The following is a 13,619-nucleotide window of genomic DNA, read 5'->3' as shown; positions in this document are numbered from 1 at the left end:
CGCTATCCTGGACAGGCATTGTTTCACCGCTGGTTCACGTTCTACGTGACGGCTGATGTGTACAATGCAACACTCTCCAACACATAGCAAGTCATTTTGCAGAGACTGTAGGAGATGTATTTACTCTATAAGACGATAATGCTTGTCCACATCGTGCAGCAGCTGTGAACATAGCTCGAAGGATATGTGATCGGCAGAATGGACTGGCCAGCGTCTTCCCTGGACAGGAACTGCATAAAGCATGCGTGATCCCTTCTTAGAGTAGGAATTTCAAACCATCAACATCCACCACTAACGATTCAGGTCATAAAACATGCTGCCATCAAGAGGTGGGATTGTTTGCCTCAAGAAATGTTCAATAATTTGGTACTGAACATGTCCCGCTGCATTCAAGAGTGCCGCAGGGTTTGTAGAGGACAAACACTCTATTGACTTGTGGATGCATTAAAAACTATCTTTAATTTGTGGGGTTTAGTTACAGACCAAGTGTTTTAATTTTCACTGGATCCTAAGTTATTGAGTATATTTTCATTGTACTTATTATTCTATGTTTCACATGAAGCAATATGATATCGGTTCTACTTGAAAGCAGCAGAATCTGGTATATACTGAATATTTTTTGATTGGTGTGTATTTTTACACAGACGTTAACTATATATATACATAATAATTAATTACAAAAGCAATCAGAATACTCTAGCATTAAGTACATTCAGCAATACAATATTTACAGAGAATGAAAATATTACAGCAAACATGAAAGTTCAAATATACATACACTAAATTTCAGTGGCGGCTCGTGGATATCAGCAGTGGGGGGCGCACCTTAGTTTCATAATTCCACAAATATCTCAAGTTCTTCAAACCATGATATCAAGATACACACTTCGAACACTATACGGTGCAATGCGAATGCAATTGTTTTTATTATTATTATTATTATTATTATTATTATTATTATTATTATTATTATTATTATTATTATTATTATTATTATTATTATTATTATTATTATTATTATTATTATTATTATTATTATTATTATATGCCTTTACTGGCAGGACCTAGTGTTTACAGTGCACTATGTCTCCTGGTATGGGCTAGAGCAATTTTGTTACTTTCATTGATCTGTCTCTGTCTTATCCTTGGATTTGACAATATGAAAGTGACTGAGGTATGAGCGATGCTAGTAATGCCATTCCTTCTGCAGTCAGTCCCTGCTATGAATGGTGTGAAAATGTTGCTCATAGAGTCGGTTGGTGCATGCATTTCAGTGGGCGTGACAGACTGACATGTAACAGCAACTTCTGGCTCGGTGAGGAAAGCAACGGGAAACTACCTCACTCCTCATTTCCCTAGTATGCCTCTTCAGTGATGCCTAGGCCATCTATGACAGCTGATGGCAGAGCTGTTGAGGATCCAACCAGCCTTAGGGCTGAAGACTGAACATACATCCCCCTGTGGGTGGGGGCGGTAGAATAACACCCACGGTATCCCCTGCCTGTCGTAAGAGGCGACTAAAAGGGGCCCCAAGGGCTCCGAACTTTGGAGCGTGGGTTGGCGACCACGGGGTCCTCAGCTGAGTCCTGGCATTGCTTCCACTTACTTGTGCCAGGCTCCTCACTTTCATCTATCCTGTCTGAACTCTCTTGGTCAACTCTTGTTCTTTTCCGACCCCGACGCTATTAGGTTTGCGAGGGCTAGGGAGTCTTTCATTTTCACGCCCTTCGTGGCCCTTGTCTTTCTTTGACCGATATCTTCATTTTTCGAAGTGTCGGAACCCCTCCATTTTCCCTCTGCTTAGTGTTATATAGAGGATGGTTGCCTAGTCTACTTCCTCTTAAAACAATAATCACCACCACCACCACCACCACCACCACCACTGAACATTCATACATTAATAATAATAATAATAATAATAATAATAATAATAATAATAATAATAATAATAATAATAATAATAATAATAATAATAATAATAATAATAATAATAATAATAATAATAATAATAATTGCCTGTTCTTGTCCACGATCGAGTTATGTTTACGAATAGTTTCACTGTAGTGATCACTTAAACAAGACACGACATTGACTTCACCAAGCATTTCAGAGTCCACGGTACTATTGATATCACCCCTGTGGTGACCCATTTATCTCCTTTCCTAGAATGGGAGAATAGCAGGCAAGGAAAGCAGTAAAAGGTTTCTGAGATATCACTTCCACATATCCGCGAGTTCTTGTTATATACGTCAGGAGAATTAATTTGTCTTTGGAAAGCCCTATTTTCATTTTTCTTGGTCTCCGGTTTTTTCAACAAGAAGTCTGCTGTCGGCCTAAAACACTCCTCCAGTTCTACTTTCTTCTCGATAGAAAGAGAAGAAAACGTTAGTACTTAAATATGTTCGACGGTAATCATACCGTACGAAGTGCAAACATAACACTACGCCTACATATATAAATCACAACCTTTCTCCTAATTTCACCTTGTCACAGTCACCTCACGAGATCATTCATCAACACAAAGTTAAACATCATGCTCTCCAGTGAGTATGGCCAACATGAGTCAAGTGCGAGGAGACAGTACAGTAGTTACAGTAGTTACTCGTTTCGTTAGTTAATAATCCTAAAAATTACAAGACAATTTAAAATATATACCGGCACATTTAACTCAGGTAAGTGCCTCAGTAAAATAGTTCCTAGTTTTAGGAGAGAAATGGCATAAACTGACCCCTATTAAATAGAAATCAGATCACCAATGTTTCGGGTAGGTTGGCTGCAACAATAGGCCGCGGCAGAAACGCGCCGGAATCTCCGTAGAACAGCACATCTCTACTACGCCTCTGATTGGCCCCGTCAAGGCCAGTCAAGCGAGACTCGGAGTATTTGGTCCGCTATGAGAGAGCGCCCTCCTGGGCGGGGCCAGCAGCGCATCGGGCCGCAGTACAGGACCACTCGCGCCCTTGATAATAATCTTATAGAAACTTATTTCCCTTGTTAACATTTAAGATTAAAATTCCCGAAATTAATGGAACCCCGTGGGGGGCGCGCGCCTTAGCGCCTCCCAAACGAGCCGCCACTGCTAAATTTACAAACAAAAAATTATATTACACCTGCCAATAACCAACTGTTAAATGCACACGTGGAGCGAACATTCAAATAATATTTTCTCCCAAAAATATTATTTGAAAAAAAAAAGTAATGTAAAGCAAGCATTATTTTCAGCTTATTAAGGACTTTCAACTTGTGAGGTTACTTTGATTTTAAACATGATTCTTCACTAGAAAATCAAGTAAAGGCAATATTTCAATCAAACAGGCATGTTTTCGGTTACACTTGGCTTTGAGGTAACAGTCTTTTCGATTGCAATTAGATGACCACATTGTGGCAATGACGTGCCTGGTGTCCAGGCTACTTGAAATTTCTGCTCTTGTTTTAGGCTGATTCTCCACGAGCAGGTAAAACGCCGCTGTTCGCCCGCCTAAACGCTCAAACTTTTTGCCTATTCTACACGAGCAGTTGAATTGACGCCTGTAAACAGCGCCAAAAACGCCGGCGACACGCGCAGCTATTCTCCACCAGCGATAAACCCGCCATCCTGTAATGATGGATGTCGTACAAATAGGTTGTGTTGTCGGAGCTGTTAAACTAGAGTTATTAGCAATATTAAAAAGTAAACCTGGTAAGAAAAGACGTTGGTGGACTCACCCTGCGTTATCGAATCGGCTCACCACTGGACAATTTCATTTAAAGTTGTGCGAACACAGGAACTATCCGGAAATGGTTTTCCAATATTATAGAATGTCAGTTGCTTCATTCGATGAGCTTTTTGAAATTAAGTTGCGTATTACCAAACGAGTGAAGTGGAAGTTTAGGGGAAGTCCTGAAATTTATTCTCAAATTTTTATATTTTTAGTGGTCTTATCAATAAATATTACATAAATCAAGTTATATAGAATTAAATTTCCGATCATTTATGTCTCTTACATGTTTACCGTACCGGCTATGACAACAGAGACATTCATGAATTTATATTTTTGTTGCTAAGTCCATATCAACGCCGAACCAGGAGAAAATGGGTTAACAGAATATGATGAAAATCGGTTCATAGAGTCGGGGAATAAGAAACTACAGTCTAAGCAATAGAGAATTTTATTCACCCTGAATGAAACTGCAGTTTAGGAAAAGGCACCTAAAATGTCTTTTTGATACCTACAATAAGTTATTGGTCCTATCGAAAAGTACTGCATAACAAAAGGTAGAGATAATGCAATTTCCGATCATTTATGTTTCACTGCCAAAGACCGTACCGTGTTGAAACACCGGATCCCGTGAGATCTCCGAAGTTAAGCAACATTGGGCGTGGTCAAGATTGGGATGGATTGCCACACCGGATCCCGTAAGATCTCCGAAGTTAAGCAACATTGGGCGTGGTCAAGCTTGGGATGGGTTGCCACACGCTGTTGGTGGGGGTAAGGGAATGGAGGAGCAAAAAAAGAATTGGCCACTCCACCGCACGTAAACTCCGGCTCAAGCACACCTCTGCGGAGGTTCGGACCTGCCTTCGAGCAGAATACACCCTTACCTTTATGTTTTATTCAGTTTCACCACACCGACTATGATAAGAGTGGTATTTCAGAGTCGGAAGAAAACTAAATGTGAAGGCCTACTATATCGAAAGCGCATAACATTCATCAACAATAACATTATATTGACCATTTTTTGTTGTGATGTTCTTTGTCTCTTATGCTGCCGCTTAACTCCGATATATGGGATTACTGCTGCGTACAGAGTATAACAGCCTGACTGAATATTGGCGGGAAATAGCTGGGGAGATAGAAAACGTTCACCTTTAGCATTCCATTCCTCTGGTTCATACATTTCCTGATACTGCTGGTACGTAACACATTGGTTCATCATAGTATTCCAGCTATTCGATCCCTACTCTGACGCGCTGTTTTGAATGAGCAGTGTGCACATTTAAGGCAGAGGCTCACTTAGTAGTAGTAGTATGACCTCGTCTAGAATTATAATTTAGGTCTACTCCAAATTATAGCACCACAATTCACTAAATAATTCAAAATTCAACCCTAAAAAGAGCCGTTTCTTAAGAAAAGCTTCTTCCGCTTCACTTTCATTAAATCTATATTCATTTTATTCCAAATTAGCCGTGAAGAGGGGCTTTCTCCTCTGGCTTTGAGGAAGAATTTGCCTCCAAGTCAGATAGTTTCTTCCCCCGCCAGTGTAGTGAATTGAGATTTTCCGATTCATTGTGTATTGCTAGGAAACAGAGTAGTAGTTTTTGCCCTGGGACTATCCACTATTCGACCCTGCCCCCCCCCCCAGAAAAAAGACGAAGAGTGTTCACGGATCACGATGGTCTGCGGCTTGGTCACTCCAGCTCTGAAATTTTGGATTGTTAGATCGCAAGCGTAGTACTGTTCATTAAAAGTGAGAAAATGCGTGGTTTTTCATTTGATCGAGTATTTCATATCAAAAGATTGCTTTTAATCGTGTCATTCCTACTGACATCATTGTAATGACCTATGTTCATTTCAGTTGGGAAATGACTAATACAGTCTTTCTGAGGATGTAAAAAAGGCAGGTGGAGATTGAGTGTCTGCCATTATAATGCTCCCCAAGTTGATTTTGACTGACGGTAGGCAAGCGGGCTTATCGTTACAATGGATATTCCCTAATAGAGTCTTCATATTAGAAAAGACGTTCGGTAACTTCCCCGTCGCGCTTCTAGGGTAACGTTAAGAGCTATGGAATTTAATACAATCTTGCTCACAGCATGTACACTACCCAACCTAGAATTCTGTATACAATGTAGAATTCCGTAGCGAAGCACGGGTACATCAGCTAGTAAAGAATATACTACACTTCAGGCAGTTCCTATCGTGCGACAGAGGCGGGTGAACTGCTCACTGCCGCCACGTGGATTATGACTCGCTGTTCTACCGCTAGCGGGAATGACGCCTCTGCTGGCGTTAGACCCGCCTGCCCGCTCATGGACGCGTCCACCCGCGGCGTGCAAACCGCCCGTGTAGACAGCTCTACAAATACCCCATAGTTCTGTTCCGCAAGCGGGTTTGTAGCGGGCGAACAGCGGCGTTTTACCTGCTCGTGGAGAATGAGCCTTAATAAGTGAAGCTAATACAGGAAGCACGAAAAGGAAAAAGGGACTGAGCAAGTTGGCCGTGCGGTTAGGGGCGCGCAGCTGTGAGCTTGCATTTGGGAGGTAGTGGGTTCCAACTTTACTGCTGGCAGCCCACAAGATGGTTTTTCTCTTGTTTTCCATTTTTTTGCTATAGGCTTTACGTCGCACCGACACAGATAGGTCTTATGGCGACGATGCGATGAGAAGGGCCTAGGAGTTGGAAGGAAGCGGCCGTGGCCTTAATTAAGGTACAGCCCCAGCATTTGCCTGGTGTGAAAATGGGAAACCACGGAAAACCATCTTCAGGGCTGCCGATAGTGGGATTCGAACCTACTATCTCCCGGATGCAAGCTCACAGCCGCGTGCCTCTACCCTTTCCTATCCCATCGTCGCCAAAAGGCCTATCTGTGTCGGTGTGACAAAGGCAATCGAAAAAAGAGGAAAAGGTCAGGTGGTGACAGACATACAATAGCCAGTTATTCAGCTCCTCATGGGTGCAATGTTTTTCATTCCCTGCAAGCATTCTGGTAAGACTTTATACTGCTGCCAGACAATGCCTATGGGATGTAAATACATGAGATACACCATAGGGTGGTCGAAAACAACATGAACCGGGAACATGAGCATTTGAATGTTGGTCAACCTGATAAATATCTTGAAAAAAGTAATTCAGTATCTCACGTAGTCCTTTTATCAGCTGTTGAAGGTCACTTCGCAAGCAAATTCAAATGGGCTATGCGAGGCAGAGTCGCTAAATCTCCACACAACTTGATACTGCTTGAAAGCACCAATCGAAGAAAAAAATTTGCTAGGGGAGGAATTAGACCCTGAAACTCTGAACGGACAGTATCGCACCATAGCAACTATGCTAAAGTGACACCAGCTGAATCCATGGTGTGTGTGTCTTTGATGATGATTTCTCATCATCGGTACCTGAGGGGCAATAGAAAATGTTCATTAAGCAGTAGTGGACATGGACTCGCACTGTAACGCAAACCTAGTCAGTATCGACCGCCGTCCTGTCAGCATCGATTCATCAACTGGTGCTTTCAAACTGGTCTTAACCATGTGCAGATTTAGTAACACCTTCTCCTAAAGCCCATTTGAATTTGCCCATGACGTGATTGATTTGCTAATTTCGGCAGCTGCTAAACTGACAACAGTGAGGAATATGGAATTATTTATCAGTATGGCCAATACTATAATGCTCATGCACCTGGTTCACTTTGTTAACAACCACCCTATATATTCAAAAGCCAATTAAATCCACTTATCCTCAGCATAATACTCCGTATAACTCTCAAAGGCAACAATAATTTAAGTGTGAAAATCAACTTGGAATAACAAAAACATGCCAAAGTAGTCGCAGAACATTGCCAATAAAAGTGCATGAAAGTGCTAAGAGAGTTGCAAAGAAAACACACAATCGGTTTCTCAATCAGCTGAATCTCAAAGTTTGACTATTAGAAATCTAGAGCAGTTTCTAATTTCACACACATTACGGTCAAGGAAATGAACAGGTACTGTGTTAATGTGTATGGTTTAAGAAACTACAGATTCAAAGATGAAAGTGAGCAAAAACATGAGTCTCTGTTAAAAAAGGGCATGAGAAGTAAACACATTCGCTCTACTGAATTGATGGAGCCATTATTGATTCAAAGTATTTCAAAAGATAAATAATGTTATAAACATAACCATGTTTTTAGGAAAGGCCTTGTACATGAATTTATTCTTATAAAATAATAAAATCTATTTCCAGCCACAAGTTTTCTTAGATGATTTACTCCCCTATGTATTTCAAAGACTGAGCAAATTTCAGAGTGAGGGGTCCAGAAAAATGTAGACACTCTTTGATAGTCAATATTAATGAACAAAATGACACACCTTACAATCCTTGCATGGAGGTAAGTTCATTTTCCGGGTTCAAATTGACCCCCATTACCAGCCAAACAACGTCGATGCCACTGAACTGCTGACCGAACTACGGCCGTCAGGGTTGCCAGTCTGATAGCCACACAGGATGAGGAAGCCTCGATGGCTTCTCGTAGCTCGTTCAGTATAGTTGGCTTCTATCGATAAACTTCATTTTTCAACATCCCCCATATGCAGAAGAGGTGTAAGGTCTGAAGGCCGTGGTGAGTACTCAATACTCCAAGTAGGCTCTGACATCTCTGTGGTAGTAAGGTGAAGCGCCATCTTGTTGTAGGTAATATCTTTCATTTCCAAACACCTCTTGGAAGGCAGGCAAAATTGATGTTCGTAGCACATGAAGATACACCTCACCAGTTACGGTACGTTGAAAGAAGAACAGGCCAATCAAACCGCGCAATGACAGACCATACCACACATTAACACCAGGTAGATTAACATGTTGTCCACGTGAACGTGAGGATTTTCAGAAGCGCAGTACACGCAGTTGTGGCGGTTTACAGTACCGTTCAGTTTGAATTGCGCCTCATCTGACAAGACAATCATCCCTGCAAACCGTTTATCTTCATGAAGCATGCCTTCAAACCACTCGCAGTACTCCATCGTTCGATCCGGGTCGTCCTCGTTCATAGCGTGCAACGATCTTGGAACGTACACTTTCCACTTTACAGCCTTCAGAATTCATCGCATGGTTAATCGGCTTACCCTGCCTTCACGTGCACCCTGCTTCACAGATTTTTTACGTGATCTGGTAAAATGTTGCAACACAGCAGCGCTGGAAGCTGGATTTGTTGATGTTTTCGGTCAGCCAGACCTTTTCTTATGCACATCCTGAACAGTACCGTCGGCTTCAAATTTATCCCGAATAAGATAAATTGCTGTACATGTTGGTGGCCGAGTACGCCATTGCCGCTGTACCTCCATGTTTTCATACTTCCAGTACCACTTCAATATGGCTTTGCGTTGTTCAAACGACAATCTTACTTCATTCATTGCTGCACTGTCATCTGCTGGAAAACGCAAGCCAAGATTGTTGCGCCATTCTGTTGAGAATACAATGGACTACGCTACTGTGCAAGAATCGCAATGATATGTCATTTGTTCCAAAGATATTAACTATCAAAGTATCTACATTTTTTTGGATCCCTCTGTAGAACTTGTGACTGGTAACAGTTTATTTCATAAAGAATTAATAAACTTTGCCTGTATTTTGACAAAGATTGGAAAAGCATAAAAGATATTACAGAAAAAGAAAATCTCTCTCATTTCACATGGTACAGGCCAAGCTACTGCCCTTTAAATAATATTAATTTAGTAAACATCTGTCTCACTTGCTTTCCTCCTTCCTTCTCAGATCTGCTTCTACAAACATGATGCAGTCTACAGGTAAAATACTGATGTAAAATTAATTTAATGAGCGAGGCATAATGAGATTCCTCACCTGGTTCCACGGCAGTGAACAATTGATCAAATTCAAAAAATATACAATTCGGCAACAAACTTAACACCTCAGTCTGAAGTTTTAACATTACTTTTCTTTCATGCTTTCCCAGTAGTTCATAATTATTTCTAAAAACTTTTTCAGCAATTTTACATAGTTTTACTACATCCTGAGATGGATTCACAAGAGAACCATTCACATTCTTTTCTACTGCTAATCTGCTTCCGTATGTACTGCTATTAGCCAATAGAACCTCCAAACATTGTAAACATTTCAACTTCTTAGATGCCTGACGAACTACACTCCCTGCAATGTACTCAACTACATTATCAACATATATACTAATAGAATCATAGTTACGACTAAAATAGTCGTGATCCAGTTCCAGTGCATTTAACAAAAATCTGTTGTCGATTGTATTCTGAAGAGAACTGATACCACTGGCAGGGACAAGGACATCACAGTCAGAAAGTTCACAATTTGCACTTTCAGATGGCTGCACACGTGCAATCAAACATTTCCTGTACGCCGACCTAAACTGCAAAGCATTTGGATTATTCCTGTTCCCACCTCTAGAGCGTAAAGAAGAAAAAAAATAATTCCAAATGATCTTGGCTCAACCTACGCGTCAGAAAATATTTCATAATAGGGTCATCATTCCAAACATATGCCTCAGCCAACTCCTTAACAGCCACAAGATCAACAATGAGCCCATGAATTGGCATTTTCCTATTTGAGTTGCAAACAAGTGTTCCATCTGAAAGTTTCAGGTGTTGTAGATAATTGATACAGTCCTTAATTTGATTGCAGACAGTTACTCTGTTCTTTCTGGAAATAGGAGATTTTGTGCCTTTACCCAATGGATGACAGGAATTCAAAATATCAAATATTAAATCAATAATCTTAACAAATTTAACAGTGGGTTCACATCCTGCAAATTCCTGAAACCCTAATGCATTACAGAAAGACATAGCACAACCCACTGACCTGCTAAATGTCTGAGCAGCAAGGGCAACTTTCATTTTTTGGGTTTCATAGTAGATATGTCGCCGTCTCAGTTTATTTGCAGCATGTAAACCCTCGTTTTCCTGGAGAGTAACTAGACTACAAAAATACTCCCATTTAATCTTATTTTCGTCACCACCTTGAATAGTGCCATCAACAAGAACTTCCCTTTCTGCCAGCAAGTTCCGCATTAACTTTAACGTATGTGCAGCGTCAAAAATACAATACACTTTTCTCTGCTGAAAAGATGGGTGAGGGAACCAGCACTGTACGTTATCACCAGAAAAAGTTACACCTAATTTCTGCATAACAGATTTATTTGTAGGTGTTCCATCACAGACTACACTTACTATACTGACTCCTGTTTCATGCAGTTTCCTAAGATACTGCTCTATTAAATTAGCTTTCACAGAAGCTGATGTGCCATCTACAAGGCAATAACCAACAGGTATCTTCCAGTTACGATTTAAAGCCGTAACCATAAAAACAAGAGCTTCCCTGGCCAAGGGACAGTCATCACTTCCAATAAAACCCTGTCCTAAATTTACATAACCACAAATTTGATTACCGTCCCACACAAGATCTTTCTTTATTGCCATTTCATCAAACATTAGAGATGCAAGGATAGGCTCGGCACTTCCCTCTACCTCCTGTGTAATTTTCCTGAAACTTTCCTCTGTGAAGCCTGGGTTACCATCCAGAACTGATGCCCAACGACGGAGAGTCCTTGGATGAGGAAGTTTAACGTGTTTCCTGAGGTACTGATAGGCTCGTGAGGAATAAGAATGTAGCGTCAAAGCAAATCTTCTCATCTCCTCAGTATAATTCTGTCCACAACCCTTGATCTGAAGTTCTAGAAGTTCCTTCAGTACACCTGTAAAACATTTGTCTAAAATTTCAGAGCCAGATTCACACAGTCTTTTATTAAGTCCTGAAATGAGCTGCTGGTAATTAATTATTTTACTCCTCTTTCTATTAATGTTCTGTTGAAGACATTTAATTTTTTTCTTTAAATTGGCATTTACTTCCATTGCATTGTCATACATTCTTTTCATTTTGCGTGGACTAGGGACACAGTACGCATGATCATTTCCTATGATCTTCAGTTCAGCACTTCCTGAAAAGAGGAGAAAAAAGTAAAAGTGAAACAAACGAATAAACACAATCCACTGTTACCAGTAGCATTACTATTGACAAATAAGGACTAGATCTTTCTACAAGGAAAAAATTGTCAATTTACTGGATATAGCAGCATTCCGAGAGACTACATCTCTGATGTCTTGAAACATGCTAAAGGAAAGCTATACAGTATTCAGACTTTACAAAAGCATTTGAAAGTATTAACAGACAATACATTAAAACCATGATGATACGAAAGGACCACATATTGGTAATTACTAAAATAGTTAGCCTACCGTATTTACTCATGTATTAGACCCCTTCGCGTATTACATCCCCCTTGGCTTTTCGAGACGAAGAAAATGAAAAAATAAAACTTGCATACAAGAACCCCCCCAGATCCCCTTTGCCTGTCCCTATATCACTGGTTTTGTCCAGGTCCTATCCTAATGTCCGCACGGCAAGAACAACTCCTCACCAATCGTGCAACAATAATCACTACCACCAGCTATCGAAGCACCACTCACTCATCAGTTCCTAAGTACAGAGGTTGACAGTAGGCTACAGGGCACCGCTTGGTAACACCCTTCCTGAGAAGGCCGCGAGCATGTAAACAAACGACAGTCGTTATACGGGTGTGAAAGTCTTGTCAACCGGGCTGGAGTAATGATGAGCTCACATCTTGTGCAAGTACAGGGCTGCCATATTCGCTAAAAGTGAGAGAACCATCAATTTCACTCTCGCTTCTTGAAATTTTTATCTAACATATCCAGACCAATGGTTTTGTCACTATCTTACCGTAACCTATCCAGATCAATGGTGGTGTCACGCAGGATACTAAAGGCCTAAGGGCTGGTAAGTGACTCTAACCTGTACGTCCCCCGGCCAATGGTCTAGTAACTAGCCGGACCTATCCAATCCAGACCAATGGTTTTGTCGCTCCTCGGACATAACCCATCCAGCCCAATGGTCTTGTCACTAAGATAGTGTAAGTTGGCAAGCCTGCCGAGTGTTACATGTGCCATCTCTAACATCACTTTCACACACCGGTTATAGAAGTTTTACACCGAATACTGTAACAAACCATCCCATAGCGATAATGATGATAGGCCTAGACCGAACACTTCGTACTTTAAACCATTTGAAATAATTATTGTGTTAATGTCAATTATGTTAAATCGCATAGTTACCTGAATTGTTCAATTCCATATTTGTGGACGAAGATTCGAATAGTGGCGGCGTAGGACTGGAGGCTCTCATATTGTTTCGTATCGTAGGTGGAGGTCTAGTACGCTGTATTTTCATAAGGTGACTCGGAAAATCAAAAACTGTAGGGATGGCTCTGGACAGCAAGCGTCTTCTATCATTGTTGATCACTATGTATTTTTCTTCAAAATGTCGTGAACACAGGAAACTGTGCTTTGTCGGAAACCATTTATCACGTTTCATATTTATTACCCATTGTTTCGTGAGTTCCTTATCTTTCAGAGGGAACCTAGAAAGAAAAGCATAGATTGATTTACAAACACTGACAACGGGGAAACATACTCTGCTAATGACCAAACATTGCGTTCTTTACTAAAACTATATTTTGATGTGTAAGTGCCCGCCAGTATGTAATGTCCTGTACAATTCCTATGTATGAGCCTCCAGGCTCGTTGGAATTAATTGAAATAAATGAATGAATGAATGAATGAATGAAAAAAAAAAAAACTTACCTGAAATATGATATATCCTTTGAGCTGCCTCTACGGAACGTGCAGTTGATTGCTGCACATATAAGCGGCATAATTTATGCAGTTAATTTATCAGATTCAGTGCAAATAAACCACGATAAGAACACACAATAACCAGAATAAACCGTAAAACACGGGCGGATATAATATGGCGTCGCTATTTTGCCTTGGCACCGCCTAGAGCGCTGTAGTAGTCGTGTTAGCCACTCTATAGTCCTCTTTCTAGCTC

The sequence above is a fragment of the Anabrus simplex genome, chromosome 5 (genome assembly GCF_040414725.1).
Source record: "Anabrus simplex isolate iqAnaSimp1 chromosome 5, ASM4041472v1, whole genome shotgun sequence".
Classification (NCBI taxonomy): Eukaryota; Metazoa; Arthropoda; class Insecta; order Orthoptera; family Tettigoniidae; genus Anabrus; species Anabrus simplex.
The sequence above is the reverse complement of the archived record's forward strand: the minus strand, read 5'-3'. Positions refer to the sequence as shown.